At 30.9% G+C, this 25,197-nt stretch overlaps 1 non-coding gene across 1 annotated transcript; it reads left to right on the top strand.

The window, feature by feature from the left end:
• The first annotated feature begins 362 nt into the window (after window positions 1-362).
• LOC118602324 lies at window positions 363-466 on the top strand. Its single transcript, XR_004950670.1, has one exon. It is a non-coding gene; the product is annotated as a U6 spliceosomal RNA (small nuclear RNA).
• Window positions 467-25,197: the final 24,731 nt, after the last annotated feature.

The raw sequence follows: 25,197 nt of genomic DNA, 5'->3' as shown, positions 1-25,197 counted from the left end.
ATTATTTCCAGAGTTCAGAGTAGATTGGAGGAATGGAAGTTCTGAACATGTAGGATTTTTATTGTTTCCTCTCATGGACACACCCATATTCTTGTTCTTGATTTCCTTTCTGAGAATTTCCCTTCTTTCATGTATAATAGCTGTTGAAATTCATTATCAGTAAAGCTAAGAGTCAGAAAAAAAAGTCATCTTAAAAACAGGACTCATATTTTAGAATTCAAAAATGAGGACGTTTTAATATGAAAAATGATGGTAATCCATGAAACAAGTTAAAATAGTGATAGGTACAAATTATTTTAATGAATATAGGTATGAATCAGATTATGATGACCGAGTATTCCTTAAATATAAGATTTTTTTGTATGCTTACTTTGGCTGCACATATACTAAAATTGCAACAATACAGATATTAGCATGATCACTGTGCAAGGTTGACATGCAAATTTATGAACTATTCTATATTTTTGTGGTGATAGTTAACAATATTATATTGTGTATTTAAAATTCACAAAAAGATGTCCCTTCAGCCTCATATATACTAAAATTTGCAAAAAAGGTAAAGCTTAAATTAATCTTCTCGCTACACACACACACACACACACACACACACACAGACAGACACACACAATGGTAACTATACAGAGGTGATGGATATATTAATTGGTTTCATTGTGATTTTTTAATGATATATACATAAATTTAAAACCATGTCGTACACTGTAAACATATACAATTTGTATATGCTAAAGTATATCAATAAAGCTGTTAAAAATTGAAAAACATATGATTTTTTAAAGGTAGGGTGTGTTGTCATTTGGGATTTTTTCTTAGTCTCCAAAATTTTAGGGATCTTTCATTCTAAAAATCAGATACTAGAAACAGGAAAAATATAATTAATATTCATCTTGTGTGAGACATTTTATATGTGTATGTACAGTCTGAATCTATATGCTGATATAAAAAAGTAAGTTATAATCAATAATTTTGATTATTTAAAAATATATATTTAGTTTTCATTTTCCTCTTTATGATGTCATTTTCACTAAAGCAAAGAAAAAATGTTTACCTAATCAATATTTATGTTAATCGGGAAAATATAATTTAATTTTCTATGAATGACTAATTTTTTTTATTCATATACATAGCGAGACCACTACTATGATCAATAATGAGAAGATGGTTGTTTTATTTTGATGATAGATCTTGCCTCTTTTTAATAATCTTTCTAGCCTTTTTCTCTAAATTTCAGACAGTGCAGGAACCATAGATTTATTTTCAGATATTGATAAAAGATTGTAGGAGAGGAAATAGAATCATTCAAATGTCCTAAACACTATCTTTTGTCTCAAAAATTAAAAGTTCAATGCATCTTCCAAAACAAATACTGAGCCCAGGATTATTTTAGAAGAGCATCTGAGTGCTTCCACAAATTTATGGAAGTAGTTATGTAGGATCTTCTTTTTTTAATGACATGTGAGATTTAGTAGATGCTTAGTGAGGACCGAGGCCCTCCATTACCTCAGCTGTCAAGAATGCTGATGGCTAACAGCTCTTAACTAAATCCCTCTCTAGAAATTGTCCTTAGTTCAAAAGATCTGCATCCCTTAAATCTATGCTCCCTTCCCAGGGCAGCTTGCATCCAATGACTGGTTCAGAAGGATACAAAAAAGACAACTCTCCTGTCTTCCAACAGGATGATTGTGCAAGGCCATCCTGGCTCGAGAATTCCCCATAGGGTTTGCTAAGGCCTTCGTTGTTTTTGCACTGCAGTTCAACTTCTTCTCCTGCCCTACCCTACTCCTTTTCTCTCTCATAGTTAATTCCCAATACACTTTTCCAATAAACTTACTTCATGAAAATCTCAGTTTCGGAGTCTGTTTCCCAGAGGAATCTCTCTGTGATATGGATGTTTGGAAAGGCAGCAAATATACAAATGTTTCGGCCTTTTGAGCCATGCTTCTTTTGCTCAGTCCTACTTCCATATCTGTAAGTGTGCTTTCCCTTCTAATAAATTTTTTCTTTTCTACTTTAAAAAAAAAAATTCAAAATGTTTTCTTATACCATGTATTTAAAGAAATCCATCTTTTAGAGACAGACTCATGGTCAATACCTTTAGAGACCCAAAATAAAAGTTCTCAGAGATGTTCAAGTACATTCTAAGTATTTCCCTTCAATATTATCATAAAAGATTAACAATTAGGAATATAGATTCTGCAGCCTTATCTATTAGTTCTAGAAAATCATCTGCTAGTAAGACTAATGGCTTCTTCCAGAGTTGGGCGAACTATAGATTCTTCTGTTCAAACAAAATATTTCCGACCCAGGTTGGGGAGCTCCAATAACTAAACCCATAGCTCAGAGTTCTAGGTGGATGTGATGATAGATTTTTATTTTCCAAGAAGAATGTGAAAACTTGAAGCAGTAAGCAGCAATGGAGAATCCCTACTAACACTGCATTATCAAGTGCGTACCTATGCTTTACAGGCATAATTGTGAAGCTTGCATTTCCGTTATGCCTTTAAAGCTCCCAGAATAAAGAAACTAGACTGAAATGAGGATAAAGTAAAGTAAACTATTTTCCTTTGGTTTTGATTAAACTGCTATGTATAGCTAAAGGGTTCTTAATCAATAATGTTGCCTCCAGAGGACATTCGGAATTCTCTGGAGATGTTTTTGATTGTCTCCACTCTGGGGTAAGGATGCTATTGGCGTCTAGTGGGAGGAGGCCAGGAGTGCTGCTAAACATCCTACAATGCACAATATAGAGACCTTCTATTTAAAGAATTATCTGCTTTAAAATGCCAATAAGTTGATAATCCCTGCCGGGAGGCATTCAGTAATTGAGAAAAGGACAGAGTTACTCTACATTTTCAATAGACAACTACTAAATTAGTCAAACAATTCCTATAAAAAAGCATTATTTTGTAAACGTGTCCACAGTTAACTTTGCTTTTTTTCCCTTTCAGATAATAGAGCATTTTTAGATTTCTTAACATCAACAGCTGAGGCAATGATGAAAATTTCAAATGTGCAATATAATTTTGATATGTTTGATGACTTGAAGAGTATAAGATTATATATATTATATAACATATAATATACATAATCTTTCTGTTTTTTTTTGGTACATTAGAGCTTATGTGAAAGTGAAAAAGTAAAATCTTTAGTTTCAAATAATAATGCTGCCAGTGTGATCTCCGTGAAAATAAGACCACTAATTTTTCCAGCAGTTTTTTTCCTCATAAAAATGCTATTGAACTGCGACTCTAACACTTCAAATCAACAAATATTTATTTCACTTACCATAGATAGTGTTATGGGGGTTGGCTAGAGTAGCATACCATTCCTTCCTGAACAACTTACACTTTTCTACATGGCTGGCCACTTAGAATTTTGACTAATCTAATGTTTAAACAAACTTAAATTTTATTTTTATAAGCTACTTATAAAGAAACAAAAAGGAGACTTTACTTTTCTAGTTCAAGCCACTAGCACCACAGGATGAGCTTCTGAAGAGTCAATTTAGACATAGATAAGTTTTCTTATTGTTTGTAAAATGGCTATTTGCAAAAGATTAACTGACTAGCTAGCTAGTCAGGTCACTTTAATTTTTTTATTTAGTTAGAAAAATGGTCAATATTGTAAAAACAAAATCTCAACCTATTGTTAGATTGTAAGGTGACATTGTTAATATTACAAAGATTGAAAGCAAAAAGTCAGTCATAAGTTTAAAGAGACGAATGATTCTCTTCCAGAACTGGACCCATCTAAGCCAATTCCACAAGTCATGATACTGTGACCTAGACACTAACTCTCTCTAAGCTGTCATGGGAAGTTTGAAATTCCTACTTATGAAATATCTATTGTCCACAGAGATAAGGATATTTTTTAAAAACAAATTCTCCATTTGTGATCTCAAAGATGGTTTGCAGGTTGCCTGAATGGTGACTATGTCTCTCTCTCTCTCTTTTTTTTTTTTTTTTTTTTTTGTCAATAGTCTGTAAGGTTCTTATTTTGATATTCTGTTTAAGTTGTTTGTCCAGTTGAGAAAAGGCAAACCATCCAAAACCAGGAAAGTTTAAGGAAAAGCCAAAAGAAAAGATATACTTGTGAATAGTTCGGCAAAGGTGTCCTCAGAGAATGACAATGGAAGAAAGTTCAAACTGTTAGAAATTCATAGAAGGAGCAAGAGGGTCATGTTGCCTGTAAAGTACAGCATCATTTGGTTAGGTTCTAGTAGGTGCCAGCCAGTTGATTTATACTTATTACAAATGTTAGCAGGAAAATACCTAAGGATCGTCTTATTTCCAGTAAAAGTTCATTATACATATTAATAATGAAAGATAATAAGTAGAATATCCAGATGGATTATATTCAAATATAAGCTCTACACTTACTAGCTATACACATATAACGAGACAAATATTTTAACCTCTCTATATATCAGTTTCTTAATCTGTAAAACCAAAAAATAACTGCACATCTGTGGTTGTGTGAAGATTAAAAAAAAATAATGTATGTAACGATAACATTCTGAATGTTAGCTACGGTTATCTAAGTATTTTAGCTTCAGATATATTTGCCTCTAAAGTTAGAGAAATCAAATATGTTTTCATTTTTACAAATATGTTTAACTTTTGTGTTAGTATAGGAAATGAAATTATTTTATCTAGTAGCTTTATTCAAGAAACATTTTATTAAGAGTAGTTAATCTTGATTGTTATTTTCCTGCACTTAAAATGACCTAAGGGTTAAATTTTAGTCATACCTCAAGTCAGGTTGGACCAAATTAAATAGAGACTAATTATTTAGAGTTTTCAAAAAATGAATGAAAATCTTAAAAATAGAGTTATCATTGGATATGAAAGTAATCTACAAATCATAGAATTTTAGTGAAAAGTCTCTGGCCTTCGGATTAAATAGAGAAAATAAAAGGATTCCAGTGCTCAGTCCTTTTATGGATATCATTAAGGAAGAGTTCAGGGTAAAATTCTAAGTAAGCTTGAAAAGAATGCACTAAAGGAATTATGGGTATTTGTGTTTCATAATTACATTGCAGGATTATTTTTTAGAAAAATTGCTTAAAAGAAAATTATAATTCTCTTTCCAAAGCAATCTTTATTGCTCCTGTTAGAGACAAAATATTGTCCCAGTTGGATTATTTTAAATGAGCAGTATAATAGAAAGAATGGTGAATTTGAATCAGAGTCAGGGTCAACGTCTGCATTTTGATTCTGTATAGCTATGTGGGTATAGGCAAGACAATTCATTTCTGTGCACGTTTTTCAGATGTAAATAATAAGTCCCGTCTTTGCTTCAGAATTTAATTAAAACTAGATGAAAACAAGTTTTCAGGTCTTTGTAAATATTAAAACAATATCAAATATAAGTAATAATCACTTATTTTCATCAACATTTTGACAAAGTTAAACAGGGAAATCAATCCGCAGATCCATCACTATGATAATTTTTGTACAAATCACTTCTATTCCAGAATACTTAATTTAAAAATGTTTACAGATGACAGAGGTTAATTTTAATAACCTTATGTAATTTAGGTTTTAGATAAATTTCAGTTAAATGAGAAAACATTCTTGAAAATTTAAAAATGCTAAATACTTCAATTTTTATTTTGAGTTACTTCCAAAACTAAAAATATGTAATTTAAATTCATACATTTTAGTATAATATCAACTAGATGAGGAATAAACAAGTTAAGGGAAAATTGAGGAGGACAATACTAACGAATAAACCATGTCCTAAGAATATGAACTATTTTTGGAAATGAGAATCTCAGTTCATTGAGTTTACATTAACAGATATAAATTCTCCAGTTTTGCTAAAAATAACCTAGTGATTTTTATAAGGTTAATTTTACTTCCTTTTACATTATTATTTTATAGTAAAGGCAAATCATCAAAAATATACCTAATAGCTCATTTCAAATAACTGAGAGAAGAAAAGTCAAAAGACTGAGAGAAGAAAACTGAATATGGCAAGACAGAAGGAAACTGTAAGACTAATCAACTGTATGACTAATAACTGAAGTGAAATTGGTCCTAAGAGTGAGAAGCAGTTTAGGCTACAATGAGTTTACGAATTCTTTCTCCAAACATCTCTACTTTCATTACACTCTATAAATCTACATATATATATATGCAAGTTGTATTTAGAATAAACATTTTTATTGTTGTATACATAAAATATTTTTATTTTGCTACTCCAAAATTTTATAATATTCTCTCCCTTGGTGAAATGGACATATTGTTCAGTCAATATCTTCCTCAGTGTAGATACCAGGGTCCCTGCTGAACAGACAGTGAGCCAAATGACCCCACCTCCAATATCCGCTGATCTAAAGGGACAACTTTTGATTCATACTTGACCAATCTGTTTTTCTATCTATGGAGTTGGAATTTGTATTAAGGAAAAACATTCAATTTAGCCTATAAGGACTTGAACAAAGAAACACCGAAAAAGAACAGTTGGAGGGGGAGAGGAAAAGAGAGAGGAGGGGGAGGAGAAGAGAAGAGGGGGAGGAGGAGGTAGAGCAAAACAAAATACCCAACCAACAAGACCAGAATCAAATTTAGGGCACAAAAGAAAACGAGTAGCTCTAGAAAGGCTATGATCCTAATAGATGTCTTGTTCCGCGCATCTCAACTAACTTTCTTCTCTTGATTTAACTAAGGTTCACCTTTTTCCCCTTTTCTGTTTAAGCCAGTAATAGTAAATGTGAGTTATTTAAATCAAAATAACTTGCCTCTGGAATAAGAAGACATTAACTTGCATAGTATATATTTTTCAGTTGAAAAAATTGATATATAAAACCTAAGAGAGATTCACAGATCACACTATTTGTCAGTGACAAAGGTGGCTTAGAACTTAGTTATTTCATTGCTGCTTATTTGTTCAATGTTCTTTTTATATCATCCATTATATTTGCCTTTATATTATTTTTCTGTTTAGACTTCTCTATTATTTTTCTCTTGCTCCCACTACCAGATCTTATGTAGCCTAAATGTAACTCTGTACACTTTAGCAAAGATTAAATCTTACAATTTGGTAAGAAAAAAAAATGAACTCAATGCAAAACACTGCAAACATTTTATGTCTTCAAATGGAGGAATACAGTTTTCATAATACATATTTTTTAATGTAGAGATTTTATTTAACAATAAATAATAAAACCTTTCTAAAGGATGAGGTATTGCATTCTTACCATTATTCTTAGGTAGGTGATATATATATACATATATATTTATACACACACACACATACACACATATGGTATATGTTATATATATGTATATATATATACATATATATACATATAACATATATATGGTATAGCTTATTAAGCTCTAACAGAAAAAAAGATAACATAGATAAAGATGTATTCATTCATTCATGAATAGTTCTTACCAATTTTCTTACAAAGGAAGACTACAGATTTAGGGTATAAAGAAAAAAATCCAACCAACAAGCATTTTTAGCACCTTAGAATTAAGATCAAAGCCTTCTTGAAAATCCAGCTGTGAATTTCTTTTAATTAGCTCGCTACTCAGTGTAACACATATTGCAAGTATTCCTTCTTGAATAACATCCTTGAATAATGCAGCTGGGAGTTTAGTCAGTTGAGCATTGATGCATCTGGGTAGCTGAAAAGATAAAAATCTAATGTGAATTCTGATGAAGTAATTTCATTTTGAATCTTTCATATTTCTTTTTCCCTAAGTTAAAAAGAAATAAAACCTTGAGTTCAGCTGGTTCATTGTCTACTCCATGTCAATTTATATTTTCAGATGATAAAAGTATTTTGCTCCAAATGAATGCTATACACAAAATTCTATTTTCTCACCTAGTGGTGAGAAATTTTTTATGTATGGAGTCTATAGTAATTTGCTCTGATAATATAGTAGCTAACTTGCTTTATGAATGGAAGTGAATATGTTATTATTGCTAATATAGTATAATGTTGCTGTAATTACTCATTATGAGATGTTATGTTCTTTAAAATCATTCACTTAGAGTATGTTCAATATCAATAAGAATTCTATTGTGAAATAAATATAATAAGTATCTTAGGATAATATTTTTATTGTGAAATAATATCAGTAAATTTTCAGAAACCATTTTTCAACACATACTTGTAAAGAATACTGTCAGGAATTTAATCAGTTGATATTATCATAATTTCAATTAATACAGCTATTTAATTAATATAATGAAAATATCTCCTCATTTTTGTTGTATGTATGACAGCCCATTTTAATTACAGTATAGATTTCATTTTTAGCTCTCATTTGTTTTATGTTAATGTAATATTTAAATACATTTGACTAACATTTTAGTGTATAAAAAGCTCTTTTTTCATTTATTAACTATTTAATTTATTTCTCCAGCAAATATTTATTGAGGACTTATTATGTGCAAGGTGATATTTAGGCACTGAGAATACAGATATGAATAATACAGTGTTGGCTTTCAGATCCATGTTTTTTTAGAGAAAGGGAAACCATCTTATAATCAAAAATCCTACTTGCCTATCAGATTGGGTAAAAAATAAAGGTACAATATGAAATGCTGTCAACGATATTAAAAATGGAGCCACTCATATATTGCTAGTGAGAAAGCCAACTGGTATGGCCACTGAAGAAATTCGTTTGGCAATTTCTTATAAAACTAAACGTGCAACTACAATACAACCCAGCATATATACTCCTGGGAAATTATCCCAGAGAAATGAAACCTTGTGCTCTGTACACAAATGTTCGTAGCAGTTTTATTTGTAATAGCCAAAAACTGAAAACAGTCCATATGTCCATATTCATAGTCTTATGCTTTTTATCTTTAATCAGGGAAACAAAATGATTCACTTAGGTAAGGGTAGTTGACAGCCATTATCTTTATCGATTGCAGAAAGATTTTTTAAAACTCCTCAAGAAATAAAGCAGAAATATTTCCTTTTCAAAGCAGTGATGCTGGAGTAGGCTGTGCAAAACAATGAGAACACAGCTACTGAATTTTACCAAAGACAGTGAAACATGTAATAAGTGAATTACAGAAGTTCTCTAGTTTGCAGGATTGAATTTACTCTTTCTCCCTTTCACATTTTTCTCCTTATTGACATCTATCTTTGCAGTGCACTCACCTTTGAATTTCCTACCTAAACTTTCCCCTGAAATGGAACTAATTAAATCACATGTGAACCCTAAACTAATTAATGTTTATGTCACTAGTAATGATTTTCCATTTATAATCACTTTACTGAATAAGGGTTCTATTTCTGGAGAAACTAGAAGATCACACACCATGACATTTTTAGCTGTCTTCAGTACATGGATAAAGAATGCAAATCACTTCACAGTTTGGTGTTTGTTTTCCCTTTGTGCTTTGCCTTTCTCTTCCCACATGGTTCTACTCTCTTTGAGGTGTAATTGATCTAAATATTTGTTCCTGAATATACTAATTTACCTGCTTGAAGTGTTTTGATCTATTCATGATATTAAAATTATACTATATTATTTAGTAAGTTAAGGAATTTCAGTATGCAATCCAACATTGATGTCTTTTATGAATTCTTCAAATGGATGTACCTACATCCAACTCTCAGAGACAGGAAATGAATTAGATGGAACACGAGTTTGGTCTATTAAAATACTTTAACCTGAAGTTGTCTGAAATTACTCTAGTGTTTCCCTTATATCCCGTGCATGTTTTTTATTGCCTTTTGTGATTTAGTTTCCTGAATTATAATAAGCACGTAAGCTTGATAGTCTTAACAACAATTATATTGAATATAATAAATTATTCCCTTTATAAGAAAGCATTAATTTCTTGATTTACAGAACAATAATGAGACAGTTATTACCAAAAGGCTCATTTTATATGGGAGCATGTAGTATATAAACTGCAACAAGCCTCTTTAAATTTTTTTTAAAAAGGCAATGTTTATCTAAAATTAGCTTTATGTAATATCTTGTCTTTTTTATTAAAATGTCCTTTGTCATTTTGTAATACTTTCAGGATCAATTTTCTAGATGTTTTCTCATTTTTTAAAAAGTTGTACCTGGATCAGTTAATTTAAATATTATTTGAATCAAATGTTCGCCTGTTTTGCAAGAATATAGACAAATCGGTTGCTTAGTGTATCCACAAACACTTCCCATATGAAGAAGCCGCACTTTTAATCACATAACACCTAAATCTGGCAACTTAGGTATTGTAGCTGTAGCCAGGTTCAAACAACCTATCAGATTATTACAACTCAGCAGCCTTTGCCTTCATGGATGAATTCTTATTACAACAGCCCAGATGGCTGGAACAGATCTTCATTGATTGTTGGAGTTAACAGTGCATCAACTTATTGTGTCATGAACTGTTTTCTCAAGAGAAGGGATGAAGTAAATGACCAGATGTAGTAGTCATTTGATTTCTGGACATTCATATGAAAAGCATTGTTGTTTAGAATCTGTGCTGTTAAAAATGGACATCTCTTTAATTTAGTATATTCCAGATTTAAGAAAAACTTTTTAAAAACCTGTACAGAACCATTAATAAAAGTAATTTTCAAGGAATCTAGTTTGCTGAATTATCTCTATTATCAATTAGTTAGACTTCATTATGCAAAGGAGTATGGGTAATAAAACTAAAAAGAAAATAGTGAACCCATTGTAATAAATATGGAAATAATATTTAATGGAATAATCAAGTTAAAATGTCCATTTAGTTTGTGTTCTCTTCTAAATTATCAGTTGCCCTTGGGATAGTTAGTATTATAAACATATATAACCGGTGAATAAATTTGCTATTTACATATTTGAATTTGTACTTTTTATGCTTGTAAATAAACTAAGTCAACTGGATCATTTGAAGTACAATCTGTACAGATAGTTGACTTATTAGAGATATTCGTTTCTTGCTTTGGGATTCTTTCCACTACTTCTTGCCCCCAGAATTTAATCAAGTGAAAAACTTTTTTTTTTGTTTGTGTATAATTGCAATAATATGGTAGTGTTCTGACAAGTGAGTAAAGTGATATATTTTGTAAATGCATGAAAGTTGTATGTGATGAAAATGTACAAAGTTATGGAGTTATATACAGCAAATTGCTTTGCATAAGGTTCAAAATAACATGGAATCATAAATCTTGAATTGAAAGTATTTATAGATGGTCATCAGATTCACACAAGATATACAAATTATAATTTTTTTTGCTAGGATAGTTAAGGTAAAAAAAAATCAGTTGGATTTTTGTTTGAAATAACTATTGTTCAGAAGATAAATGAAAGCTGGTTGAATGAACATAATATAGGGAGTAATAAGTATTTGCTAATGGCCGGATGGGAGAATGGTGATTAATGTAATTGGTCAAATTATTCACTGTTTTTTGTCTTTGGGATTCAGGTCATGATCTTATTTAGAAGTTTTACATGAATTGGTAGAAAAAAGACCAAAAAAGTAGAGTTTAAAGTTTAACATTATTTTAGTGTAGTTGAGAGATGCTGCAGTTTGAGGTAACAAACTGGACATAGACACTGAGAAACGAGGAAAAGGAATTGCGATTGGAGTGATTCAGATTAATGCGTTGATCACAAATCTTGAACAATTTCAGTGACCAGATTCACTCCTTGTTTACATTCTGGAAGTAAAATTAACATACATTTTTATAAACTGGAATTATGGAATTGGGGATTAAAATAACTGAAAGAAACCAAAAAAGTTTAAGAATTCTAGTTTCCTAAAATCCTCTGTAGTACCTCCTGATTCAGTCTTCTAAAAGGTAAACACAGGTGTGACAAGCCCAGGCAGGATCCCAAGCTACTTCATACTATGACCCAGAGTTTAATGCAGAAAACACAAAGATGGGCAGAACTTTCTAATCCATCAAAGCAAGTTCAAAATGTCACAATAGGCAATGAACTGGCAAAGTAACCAAAGTTTGGGGTGTACCTAAATACAAACGACCTGACGTTTAACTTGTAGTACTAAAGTTCTGTGAAGGTAATAACCTTTCAGTAAAATCTCAAGCCTAGGAAATAGGAGCCATGTTTGACTGCTAAATATGCCAAGTATAAAGGACTTATAAAAAACAATACCAGTGGTAAAGGCCTGAAACAATACCGTAAATGAAAACAGAACTTGGAACACCATAACCAAGAAATTCATTGACCACTAAGATAATAAAATTTCAACATGATTCATTCACGCATATATATATATATATTTTAAGTTTTGAATGCATAAGATATGTCATGCACTGTGATAGATGCTGTAAACAGCTTATAGAATTTAATCTAATAAGGAAAATAAGCAATAACAAATAATCAAATAAGAAGAAAATTAGATATCCTGCTTTGTGAGAGAAGTAAAGAAATGTGAAAGACAACTTTTAAAAGGGACAACTTTAGATAATAGGATCAGAGAATAGACATTCTGTGGTAGTTTTGCACTTAAGGTGAAAGTCCAACAGAGTAGCTGTGGGAAGACTGGAATGAAGTTGGCAGAATGTCAGGCGTGAAGATTCTGTTCTATGAGAAAATGTAAGCATCATGTTAAAAGAATTTATATTCATTTTAAACCCTAATTCTTATGTATTAAATATATTTTAGTTATCTAAATTTATTAGATTTTTGAGAATTAAACATTGTTTCTAAAAAAATATAAATTTAAATATTTAACTCAGAATAAGTGAAAAATTGTTCTGCAGAGCGAATGCTTTCCTGAATTTTATTTGATCCAACAATTTACACAAGCAGGTGCATGATGAAATTTTGATGAATTTTAATTTAAATACTATCTTGATATCACAATATTTATTTTTATTGTTTTTGCTTATTCCCTTTCTAATAATTTGTTATAATTTTATTAAAATTAATTTTGTTTCAGGATATCATAAATAAAAAGATTTAGACAATTGAAGTTAGCATCTGTGAAACAATTTGGATTATAGGCCTGTATTAAATGGGTTTCGAAGTTTTACAATTTCTTATAGAATTTTTGGACTCTCTCCAGAATAAACATATCCATTGGAATACAGTAAAAAATGTATATTCTTTCAGGATATACATATATCCTATAAAGCTTCTTCATGGGCTGACACATTAAAACATTTGCTTAAAAGAAGTATTAATGATTGATGAATAGGGGTGGGCTCATCTGATGTAAGTATTAGTACAAGTGAAAGCATTTGTCATGTGAAAATCATATCTAACATTTAGTCACCCAATCCCTGAGTTCAACCTATAAAAATAGATGATAATAGCAATATAATTGCCTAAAAGATGTCGGTATCCTATATGGAAAAAAACAAAATGTCTATGAAAGTTTGTCTGGTGTGTAAACTAAAGATGAGAACAATTTCAATCATTTTGATTGGCCAAAAGTTGAAATTATATGTTTTCTGCAGAGAAAATTAAAGTGACAAAAAAAGAAAAGGATGTTTAAGCTTCCTCAAGTAGAAGAACAAGAGTCAGGAAAACCTAATGGGCTCTGGTATAAGGAGAAATGAGTCTAAACTAACATGCTTAATGTGGAGATGAAGTAACTAATAGATGCAAAAGACATAGAGGAGAAAAAAATTGAATAGAGTTGAAATCATTTGCTTTGCATTGAAAGTTCATGACTAAAAGAGACATCTTACACGTCCTGAAAAAAAAAAAAAAAAGAAAGAAAGAAAAGAGTTAAGTACCTCTGTGGCTGTTTCTCGGGAAACAGAAATAGGCTAACATTAACCAAAACTCAAAATTGGTGCAATGGAGTAATTATGACACTCTTAGCCTTTATTGCTATCAGCCACTGCTCCTTTAAGGGATGAGAGTGGGAAAATTAAACCGAATACTAATAGAACTCAACTTCTTTAAGATTCCAAGTGCGCGTTCTCAAGAACAAGCACAGTTCTGTCAGTTGTGCAGCATCTTGCCACCGAATGTGTGGTGGACTCAGCAAGCTATGAGAAGTGAGGTCTCTCCCAGACCCGCTTTGGGGCTTGGAAGGGGATGCCTGGGGGAGGGACATTAGTTTATATCACTCAGAGCTAATATTTGCATTACTTTTTTGCTATGCCTTGAAGTCTACTTATGTTTTCAGTCTACCTAATCAGCTCATGGTCTTCTATGGCTCATATCAATTCTTTAATGTTCATTTTCTTCAGTGTCAGATTCCATAATTTTTCAATCATTGTAATAATAATATTAAATAGTATCTATAGTTAGATTATGTTTTCCCTGTAGGTTTATAATTCCCTTTCTCAAACAGGCTTATCTCTAAAACAGAAAGCTTAACTGTCAGTTCCATCTTATAGTTGGAGTTGCTGCACTACCATGCAGTTTCTTTAGGGGGAGAGCTCTCTGATGGATCCTAGCCCCTACCTTCCTTCATAACCATTGCATTTTCTACCTTGTGACCTTCTTGATAGTTCACAGTTATCACAGTCTATGTTTACTTTCTTTTCAAGCGTAAATACACTAAGAAGCCGATATGTCCCTGAGAAAATTGACTTTCTTCTTTCAACTACTTCATATGGGTGAAAGGTCAGCAAGTGGGAGCAAATACATAAACCAGTTATTTGTGTCCATAGTCTTTCAGTTACTCTGATTCCCGTCCCTGCATTCCACTCTTCCTCTCCACATCTGACAAGGTTTACCTTTAATTTGGATTTCATTACAAAGATCTGGGTTGTGATTTCTTTTGCTCTGTTTTTATTGATATAGCCACTTTTGTATTCCATCTGCCAGGAATTCAGCAAATTTTCATGGTTCTTCTGATGCCTGTTCCTCTATACTGACAATATTTTTGATAGGTCTTATCTTTTCTTTTGGTACACTTATGTAAATAGATTTTTGAGGAGTAAATTTATGCATTTGGCCCACTATCTTGAGCTAGATATTACCTTTTTATAATTCTAATCATTTATTATGTATTTTCAGCTCATCTAATTTGATTACTAAAGGAAAGATGATTCCCATATAAAAATTACTGGCTTTTGAAATATAAAATTAATTAATATGGGGCACTCTCTATGCAAAGAAAAAAGAGAGACCTGTCAAGGTAAAATAAGGAATTATAATAGTTAACTGTTTTTATTATTTCCTCCATCTGAATCTAAAGCTGAGAGGACATGTTTAGAAGGGAACATCAATTAAAGCATATTTGAGTATGTAGACATTAAATTCAATTATTAGTTGATTTTTTACTTAAAGTATAGAAGTAATTAGAAAATATAATAATTATAAAAAGAATATCCAAGATGTTGTCTAATATCATACTAAGAATCTCTTTTCTCACACTCTGTGATAAAGTCTTCCCAGAGTTAAAAGATGTTAACAAGTTGTTAGATTTCTATATAGATATATATTTAAGATAATAAGTTATTATCTACAATTTCTCTCTCTCCTTTCACTTTTTGTAAGCTTGGAGCCATTTATTCTACTCAGTAGTGTGTATATGCTAAAATTTTTCCTTTATTTACTATTTGATTTTTGTTTTGTGTTTTTATTACAAATTGTTGCAGAGACTTTTTTTGAAATCGATAGTGTATAAAATATAAATAAATTCTGTTTACAGTACAGAAGTTTGTTTTTTCTTTTGTAAATTGAACAGGAGATTCACTGAATAGGAGAAAAGAAACTTTCTGCCAAGAGAGGACAGCTAATTTATGTGAATGGGGAAGAAAATCATCAGGCAATTTCCCTTTCCTCTGCCTTTTTGGGGTAAGCTTTCACTTGAGGATTTTGGGCTCTTTGATCTTATTGTCTTTCTGTACTTTTCAGCCAACAGTAAACTCCTAATTAACCATCCATGCCCTACTCTTTTTATAATGAACAAAAATGTTTCAAATGTTTTTCTAATGTTCTTGTCACAATGAATGTAACTAATTGGAGAGGAATATAAAGTTCATATTAACATTAATGTAAAATAGTATTTCCACTAGAAGATCAACTTTACTCACCTAAAGAATTAAAAGAAAATTAATTTTGATGGAAAATTAATTTTAATGTCTTATCACAAATGTTATAGGTGGGTAATTTCATGCATCATGACAAAATTTTAAAGTAACTATTATCATCTGGAGTATATTAAAGAAATTAATTTAACATTTTGTCAGCACAATTTACATTAAAATCTGTTTAGAAATATAATATCTGGAGATATCAGTTACATGTGCCTCAGCTTCATTCCCTCTCCCCATGTCTACTTATTCGTCAAATATCATTTCAAATTCCAAGTCTTCCATGATGCTGTTCTCACTTATAAATGAGGTTCTTCCCCTTAAAAACTTGTAGAAATTTTATCTGTCTCACAAAAGTTATCTATTTTTTCTTTTACTAGAGTTGTTTTCTTACTTAACTATTTCTTTTTAAAATCACTTTTCAGCGCACTCTTATTAACTTTCTGACAAAGTACCTACTATAGTGCTCTATGTAAGCATGTAAGAACTCATAATTAAGATATAAGCCCATAGCACTTAAATTTTAGAAAATCCACTCACTTTCATCCTAAACAAAAGTTACAATGGTAAATGATTAGGTTGACTGATGAAAAAATTAATTATTTTTTTAAAAATATTTTCTACTTATAGAACAGATCATACATACAACTCAAAATAAAACTGTAGAAATAAAGACCAAAATTACTCTTCAAAAATATATTTTCTATTCACCCTGTCATTTTTAAATTTAAAGCTATTACATGGATTAATGAAAAAAGAATTAGGGGGCCACAGATCTTCTTTGTGCAAATATCAAATTATGTCATCTTTAGCAAATTTCTTATACTCAGTTTCTCAATTATCTGATCTGAAAAAATGGAATCAATTTTCTTTGCTATTAGTCTATAAAGTTGTTTAGAACATATTTTGCTAACTTGAAGATTAGTGATTCATCTGCAAGTAAATGTTTCATTATTAGTTTTGCATAGGAGTTTATCAACATCTAAATTTTTCCTTCGGGGTCAATAACAGTCTCCAAGCAAATACTAGAATAAGATAATATCATTACTTTTTAAAAATAAACTGTTATTTAGAACAATTTTTAGTACACAGCAAAATTAAGTGAAAGATACAAAGATTTCCTATATTATCCCACCCATACACACACAGCCTTCCCCACTATCAACATTTTGTTTTGATATATTTGAGCTGGAATAATTAAGCAAGACTTTACGGAAGCTCCTAAAGAGATATTGTCATAATCTGCTTGGGTTACCAAAACGAAATACCATACTTGGTAGCTAAAAACAATAAAAATTTCTTTCTTACAATTTGGAAGCTGGAAGTCCCCAATTAAAGTCTCTGGTGAGAGCTCCCTTTCTGGCTTAGAGATGACTGACTTCTTACTGTACCTTTTCTCTGAGTACTTATGAAGAGAGAAGGAAAGATCTCTTCAGTGTATCTTATAAGGATGACAATATTATCGGATCAGGGCTGAACATCATGTCTTCATTTAAACCTTACTTACCTCTTTGTAGACCCTATCTCCAAATAAGTCACACAAGAGATAGGGTTTCAACATATATATTTTGGAAAGACATAATTCAGCTTCTATAAGAAATTATATCATGGCTAAAATTTGAAGGAAATTTACACAACTAACAATATTGTGGCATAGAGAGCTTGACTAACATTTTTAATTTTACATAGGTAACTAGTGACAGAAAAAATGTATATTCAAGTATATCATTTGATTTCTAGCCTTTGGTAATCACTACCTAAAAATTATGTCATTTCGTGAGCGCAATTAAGTATATCAATATATATCTTTCATTGACCAGACTGCTCTAGTACATAAAGGAAAAAAAAAAATCTGCCTCTAGTTAACAATGCTTTTCCAAGTAATGTCTTGAAAATCATTTTGAGTCAGGCAATACTATAGAAAAAGGATTGTCATAGTTTGCTTCCAGCATACTTCAAATTTTATCTTCTGAATCAGAAACGCATGCTGACTCTTAAGGGATTTATTGCCAATATCTCCATGTACTAGCTGATTTTTTTATTTGATATGGCATTTGAGCAAATGGGTCCTACTAGAAGAATAAGCATTAACTGATGGACAGCTAAGAGCAAAGTAATGTGATATTAACTTCACATATTATCTTATCTTCCGATTTTAGATCTCAGAGGAGGCATATATTATTTTCCAGGTACCGATTGAAAAGTTGAGAGTGAATTGACTTTTGGAAAGTTCCCCAGCAAAAGAACTGCAAAGATTTAATATTGAAACAAGATTTGTAGAAAAGCTGTTAAAACTAGTCCTGTCCAAAATAGGTTTGAATCAAGCTCAAGAATGAGTTAAACAAATAAATAAGCAAAAATGTGAATATAATAATAATTAAACTAAAACAGTTTTAAGGGTTGATATGAAAATGCAATAGTCAAAAGATAAAATATCCTTGAAGCAATTATTTATTTAACAAATATATTTGAGTACCCATGACATGTTAGTAATATGCTAAATCCTGAGGATATAGTAAAGAAAAAAAAAATGAATTGATAGTTCAGTGGAGGATTAAGAGAAGTAAATGAATAGTTATAATAAAACAATATAAGGGCTGTAATGGAATATTTTCATTGTGCTGAGAAGTTTCTTCATTGCTGTTTTTTTATTATTATTATTTGTTTTATTTTTAACAGAACAATCTATGTAGACTTACTAGAGTCCCCAGTCAGGAATACTGACCAGAAACCTTGGAGGAAGTTATCTTCAGGCTGAGACTTGAGCATGAGTAAGATTTATATTCATTTGAAAGGCAGAAATGCTTCTTTCAGTCTGATGGAAAAGCATATATGAAGACTCTAGAGTGAGAAAATATTAGGAATTCAAAGAACTAAAAAAGATTTCATTATATATGGTTAGACCATAACATTTAAAGGAAGGAGTAACAAAACTGATGACTATTCATTTGGTTTATATTTAAGTTATAAATTATGTAAAGCCTACAAATTTAACTGATTATTTTGAGCATAGTCTTATATGTTTAATTCTAATTTCCAATATTCCTGGTATGTATGATTTTATAATAAAAGACATTATCTAGAGGGCAATGAAGAGCCCTTGAAGGACTTTATAAGGGTATATCCTAATCAGATTTTCATTTCACAGCATCCTAGTTGCAGAGTGGATAGTAAATTATAGCAGAGCAGGATTGGAGGGAGGGAGTTCAGTTAGGAAACTCAGTGGAAGAAATAGGGGACCTGAAATAAGATGGGGGCTGGATGTTATGGCAAAGTGGATAAATTGGAAAAAAATTCAGAAAATGAAATAGACATGACTTGGTGATGAATGTAACAATGACCTAAGTTTGATGTCTTGGTTCCTGGTTTGGTTAGCTGGGTAGATAAAAGGAAAGAAGATAAAAGGAAATAAGTAAATGCTTGCAGAATTCATGTTTTGTACACTTTGATTTTGAGTGATTTGTGAATAATTCAATAACAATTAGAGAGGGTATGGAAGGTTTAATGAATTTGAATTAAAAAAAAAAACAAAAAAAAACTTCCCAATAGAAAAGTTCTATTCCATTATATAATACTTTAGTTTTAAAAGGTGCTAAACTGTTATATCATTATTTTTTTTTTTTTAATGTAGGCAGCACCAACCTGGATCTCATTTTATATACATTCACAATTCAATTTACTCCTCTTTCCAGTGACAATAAAGACTAAAAATTAAATACCCAGCAAATTATGAGAAATTATCTTTTTCAAAGCCCAGATCATTTACCAGATATGTTTGGGTATGTTTGAATTCCAACTTTATGCAAACTGGGACACTTCAGCTATAATCCAATGTGGATATTATGAGAGATCAGATAAGTGAACTTTCAATTATATCTGCTTCTCAGTCTCAAATTATCTACCACATGCAGAGTTAAACTTCTTCCTCTTTCCCTGAGCATTTATTATTTGTTTTATGCTCCTCGATTTCACTGGGGTTCTTTATGTTAAAATTACTAGTAATCTTGATAGCTTTAAATCTAATGCTAACTTCTCTGTTATTACTTGTTTTTTTTTTACCTCTTAATAATATATGAAAGAGTTAGCTACTGTATGATACCTGAATTTTTCCACCATGTAGTACTTCTCTCTCTGTTTCCCTCCAAATTAACTGACTACTCTTTCTCAGAATTCTTTACTTCTTTTCTTCTGATTGACCCATAAATATTGGAGTGCCCCAGGGAACTTTATTTTTAATTTCTGATTAGGTGTTTTTATCCAATACCATAGTTTTTCAATAACCTGATGACGGTGTACAGATTTTTATTTATATCCCTGACATTAATACGCACGTCTAATAGATATGTCAAACTTCTAAAAGTAAGGCGTCCAACACAGAAATCTCGATCTTCCTCCCTCAGGCCAGATTCTTTTTGGATATTCTTCCTCTCAATGAAAGACAACAACTTCCATTTAGTTCCTTAAACAAAAATTCTACCAGCCATCCTTGATTTTTCTTATTTTCACTCCACCAAAGCATATCCCATATCAGCTCAGCAAAGGTTTTTCAGCCAATAGTGTTTAGACTCAGACATCAGATCCAGGTTTTTTCCTAACACCTTCTACACACTTTCCCAGTTATTATAACTTTAGAAAAGTTTATATACATCTACATAAATACTTTTAATCATCTTTTTCTCCTCCTCTTCATTTTTCTTTATTCAGATATTTTTCATGTAAAGAGAAAAAAAACTTTCTATTCTTCCTCCCTTTTAAAATTTTATGTTTCTAAACAACTGTAGTCACAAATGATAGCAATTATGATTATACAATACTTGCATCAGAATAAAAGAACATTAATAAGAATCAGTAGCATCAGTCAGAAAAGCTCTTGTAAAATTTCATAGCCAAAAATCAACATTCATACTTTTATCTCTTTATCTGTCCTGTATTAATGCGCAATTCTCTTTAGATTCCAGAGTTCAAGAAACAATTTAAAATATTGAAGTCCATTTCATTTAGGCAGTCATTTAAAGATGTCTATATATTTTACCTATTTACATAGTTTTAATAGTAGTAGTTTCTATTAATTTCTTGATGAAAACATAAATTATAGAAGCGTATCATGCTTTAAGCCAATTTGGAAGTGCATTAAATTATGCAGTTTGGCCTACCATTTCAAATGTTGTTGTCTTGGGAAAAGGTGTGTCAAATAACATAAAATGACCCATAGAATTTTGAGAAATTATCTATATAAGGTAGGCATTTATGATTTGAACACTTTACATAGTTTTGTTTTATTTTTCTTTTAAAAGGACAATAATTTTATATGACATTACTCCAGCTGCAAATTTCTATGTATAAAAAACTTGGGCTTTATTATTGATTAATTTATTTTTGACAAAAAAATTGTATATATTGACAATGTACAATGTGATGATTTGATATATGTATACATTGTGAAAGGATTACCACAATTAAACTAGTTAACATTTCTATCACTTCATAGTTACTTTTTTTGTGGTGAGAACAATTACATCTACTCTCTTAGCAAATTTCAAATATACATTACTATAAATTGTAGTCACCTTCTTGTATATTAAGTCTCCAGAATTTATTCATCTTATAACTGAAAAATTGTAGAAAATTTGTACTCTTTGTTTAATATCTCCTCCAGTCCACCCCCACCACCACCACCAGCACGATCCTCTGGTAACCACCATTCTACTCTGTTACTATGAGTCTGACTTTTTTAAAATTTTAGATTCCACATATAACTGAAGTCATGCCATGTTTGTCTTTCTGTGTCTGGCTTATTTCACTTAGAGATCATTACATGGCTATAGAAATGAACTATAACTGAGTATTTTAAAATGCTTCTTGAACTCTAGAACCTAAGGAAAAGTGTGTATTAATAGTGGGAAAAGTGTCGGGAGCCATTTTGAGGAACACTAGATTGTTAAGCAGGATGTTTTTGCAGAGTCGGCCAGCTGTGCAGTCTGCTGACTCAGTAGGAAGTGCACCTGGCTTGGGGCGAGGAGCTACAAAGTTTCAGTGATTGTTTGTTACTTAGAGGTGTTTTGCTTCTTACCCACTCAGTAGGGTATAAATATGCTGTGCAAAATAAACTCGGGGCTGCTGCAGTATTGACAGTGAGCCCTCCTGAATCTATCTCTTGTCTCTGTCTTTTTCTTAATCCTCACTCCCCCTCTCAGGTGCTGTTCTACCTAGGCCAGCTGGCTCCGGCAAAAAAAGATAAAAACATGGATGTGATTTTGGGCTGCAAAATTTTACAAGAGCTTTTCTGACTGATGCTACCGATTCTTACTAATACCCTTTTATTCCAGTACTTAGCATAATGTCCTCTACGTTCATCCATGTTGTCATAAATAGCAGGAATTTCTTTTTTTAAGGCTGAAACATATATAGGTTAAATATATACATAACATTTGTATGTAATATAAATAACATTCTATATATATCATATTTTCTTTATTCATTTATCTATCAATGGAACTTAGTTTGTTTTTAGGTCTTGGCTGTTGTGAATAATGCTGCAACAAACATGAATTGTGGGTATCTCTAAGATATTAATTTTTATTTTTAATTCTTTGGATATATACCCAGAATCAGGTTGGCTGGATCATATGGTAGTTCTATTTTTAATTATTTTCAAGAACTTTCACACTGCTTTCCACAAATGTCTGTAACAATTTATTTTTCCCAACAGTGTATGAAGGTTTCATTTTGTCAACAACCTTACCAATACATTATCTTTTAACTTTTTGATAATAACCATTTTAACAGTGTGAAATAACATCTTACTGTAGATTTGATTTGCATTTCCCTGAGGATTAGTGACGTTGAGCATCTTTTTATATACCTGTTAGCCATTTGTATGTTTTCTTTGGAAAATGTCTGTTCAGGTTCTTTGCCATTTTTTAATTGAGGTATTGCTTTTTAGCCACTGAGTTGTATAATTTCTCAGTATATTTTGAATATCAATCCTATATCAGATATATGGTTTGGAAATACTTTCTCCCATTCATAGGCTGTATTTTTATTCTGCTGGTTGTTTCCTTTACTGTGCAGACTTTGTTATGGTCTCACTTGTTTATTTTTGCTTTTCTTGACTGTGCTTTTAATATCATTACTAAAAAATCATTGCCAAGACCAATGTCGACAAACTTTTCCCCCTGTGTTTTCTTCTAGGAATTTTATAGTAGTAGGTCTTACGTTTAAATTCTTAATCCATTGTGAGCTGATTTTCTTTTTTGGTATAAATTAAAGATTCGATTTTATTCTTTTGTATATGAATATCCACTTCTAACAACACCATATATTGAAGAGACCATTTCTTCTATTGTGTATTCTTGGCAACTGTGTCAAATATTAGTTGAATGTGAATGCATAGAATATTTCTGGACTCTCTATTCTGTTCCATTGGTCTATGTGTCTGTTTTATATTAGTATAATATTGTTTTAATTACTATAGTTTTGTAAGACAGTTTGAAGTCAGAGAGTGTGAAGCCTCCAGCTTTGCTCTCTTGCTCAGGATTGCTTTAGCTCTTTGAAGTCTTTTGTGGTGCCATATGAATTTAATTTTTTTTTTTTTTACTATTTCTGTGAAAAATGCAGTTGGAATTTTGATAGGGATTGCATTGAATTTGTAGATAATTTTGTGTAGAATGGATATTTTAACAATATCAATTCTTCCAATCCATGAATATGGAATATCTTTCCATTTATTTGTGATTTCTATTGATTTATTTTTGATTTTTAAAATAAAAATACTGAGATAGCAAAAGAAATGCATTTTCTGAAAAATTTTTTGTATATTTGTGTGAACTTTTGATGTTTTCATGACTTAACAAATTACTTGAGAAGAACCTGATTAAATGTATACCAGATAACAAAATTGTAATTCTGGAAAATATTTCAGAAGCTAAAATAAAAAATTCAAACTACCTTTTCTTTTGACATTTTGATAAATGACATAGTCAAAAGCCTCTGGTCACAGCGTTTAAGGTACTGCAGTGAATGACAGTTTCTACTCAGATAATTGACCACCAGGGACAAAAAAATGTATTATAATATTACTCAAAGGAACATAGTCTGTTAAGAAATGTACTATGTTTATTTTTTGAAAACGAGACTGTGTTTTTGAATTACAACATTGAACAGCTGGTTACACCTTACAAAGAAAATATTACCTGCAAAAATAATAATCTAATTGAAAAGCTAATAGGCAATAATGATAAGATCAAGCTCTTCCTACAAGCTTTTCAGTTTAAACAGTTAGCAGAATTCTATGTACTATATTCAAAGGAATATTAACATTAGAGTAAAATATCATTATATGGTTTCGTCGTTAGTATTTTCTTCTGGTATAAAAATTTCGAAGTTCCATAGAAATCCCACAGGTGTCCTAATTTCCACCCTCATTGTTTTTCATGTAATGCGTATAAATATAAATTTAAAAATAAATGTCTTTTTCTCAAATAAAAATTATAGACTGTGTTAATATTAATAAAGGGCTCACCCTTGAGTCTCATTATGTAATACAGGAAATGTCATAAGAATAAAAAATAAGTACTTGTCTAAAAAATAAGTAGAGAAATTTTAATCTTTTACCAAGTAAAATAATTTTTCTCCTACAATTTTATAGTTAATTGCACCACTAGAAAGGAGAACTTATCTGCTTTAAACACCTGCTCTATGGCTTATATTGTACTGCATGCATATTGCGCAGTTTATGACAAAATGTTCAAAAGTCCAAAGTAAAATGAGAAAAATAAAATTTAAATCAGCTTTTTAAAAGTTAAATAAATATGTTTTAATTTTATAATGTTTAATTTTTATTCTGAATTTATATTATTTTGGTATTAAAATGGTTTAATTTTATTATAACATAGTACATGATAGTTATGGTGTTTGCTTTTGGTTTTATTTGGAAGAATGTATGAGCTGCTGGAGGTTTGGGGGAGTGTTATGATTTCATGGAATATAAATTTGCAGAAATTATGATTGCCTCTCATGAGATGTTTTCATAGTATTTACTATTATTCCCCTCTCTCCAAAAAAAGATTATAAATTGAGGCTCAAAGAAATAGTTCTAGAGTAAACAGTGGAATCAAGATGATGGTGGTCAATGCATTGAGAACAAAAGTAGCATTGGCTACCATTACTTTTGACCTCCTTAACATGGGACACCGATACTCTTACTGTAAAACCCACTCCTTTAAAACATGGCCATCTACAAATTT

The sequence above is a fragment of the Rousettus aegyptiacus genome, unplaced genomic scaffold (genome assembly GCF_014176215.1).
Source record: "Rousettus aegyptiacus isolate mRouAeg1 unplaced genomic scaffold, mRouAeg1.p scaffold_m13_p_4, whole genome shotgun sequence".
NCBI lineage: Eukaryota > Metazoa > Chordata > Mammalia > Chiroptera > Pteropodidae > Rousettus > Rousettus aegyptiacus.
The sequence above is the reverse complement of the archived record's forward strand: the minus strand, read 5'-3'. Positions and strand labels throughout refer to the sequence as shown.